At 37.8% G+C, this 1,003-nt stretch overlaps 1 protein-coding gene across 22 annotated transcripts in view; it reads left to right on the top strand.

The window, feature by feature from the left end:
* RBFOX1 (RNA binding fox-1 homolog 1) overlaps nt 1–285 on the top strand; it is a 950,329-nt gene extending 950,044 nt beyond the window's left edge. For all 22 annotated transcript variants that reach the window (XM_088523038.1, XM_088523037.1, XM_088523031.1 and 19 more), the window contains one exon: nt 1–285. This exon is cut by the window's left edge. The gene's annotated coding sequence lies outside the window, so the exon portion shown is untranslated.
* Nucleotides 286–1,003: the final 718 nt, after the last annotated feature.

Here is a 1,003-nt window from a genome sequence, read left to right as displayed (position 1 = left end):
GACTTTTATATTATGGGAGGGAAAAAACAAAAAACAAAAAAAAAAAACAAAAAAAATAATAAAAATGTGATAAAAGCACTGTTTCTATTTTTTTCTTTTTTTTTTCCAAAAAAGAAAGTAATAAAAACTTAAATTCTTTGTACCAGTAAAAAAAAAAATGTATAAAATTTACATCTGTGCAGTGGAGTTGTTAAGTTCTAGAAATACACAGCCTATGATGCTTTAGATTTAGCCTAGTAGACCAACTGGTAGAGACAGACGTATCATTTTTATGGAATTATATGATAATCATATTCAGATTTATATAAGCATTTTACAAGTATTGCAATCATTGAGTAGAGATAATCATGGTATTTCCATCCGCTTGGTACTTTTTGAAACATGACTGTGTCGTGTAAACAACCTGCAATTTTTCAAGGCGTGACAACTCGCCCTCGTTGGTTCCTGAAGCCAAGGCCGTGTCGCTCTGAGCCCCGGGCCCGTGGGGACGTGTGGGGACGCGCGGGTGGCCCGGGCCGCCCGCTGGGCTCCGCTTCCAGGCGTTGCTGAAAAATTGCAGTTTGTCTGTGCATATGTTTGGACTCTTTCCATGTTGTCCTGTTTACAAGTTAACCTAAGTTGGGGTGTTTGTCACGGGTCTTCTTGTTTTTGTATTTAAATAAATAAAGCGGGGAACTGTCTCGCTACAGTTTTGCTGCAGATAGTTATATCCTCATGTGTACCGTGCGGGCTGCCCGGCGCGCACCTTAGTAAATGATCAACTCACCGCTGTGAACCTGCCAACTTGCTATAACAACTCTGCTTTAAGAAAGAAGTGTTTGTGATCAGGCTTTCTCTTTGTCATCGTATGTGCATGCAGTATGATCAGTTGAACAATAACCATCAATAAAGTTTCACAAGATTTGAAAACAAAGTTTCTGTAGCATTTATATCTAAGAATGAAAAATAAATTATCTTGAAAATTGAAACAGAGAGGGAAAGAGACTATATTAATCAATGAAAA

The sequence above is a fragment of the Tinamus guttatus genome, unplaced genomic scaffold, assembly GCF_059628265.1.
Source record: "Tinamus guttatus ecotype Peru unplaced genomic scaffold, ASM5962826v1 Tinamus_guttatus_pri_ptg000172l, whole genome shotgun sequence".
In the NCBI taxonomy this organism is placed as follows: domain Eukaryota; kingdom Metazoa; phylum Chordata; class Aves; order Tinamiformes; family Tinamidae; genus Tinamus; species Tinamus guttatus.
This window is presented reverse-complemented; position numbering and strand designations above follow the sequence as displayed.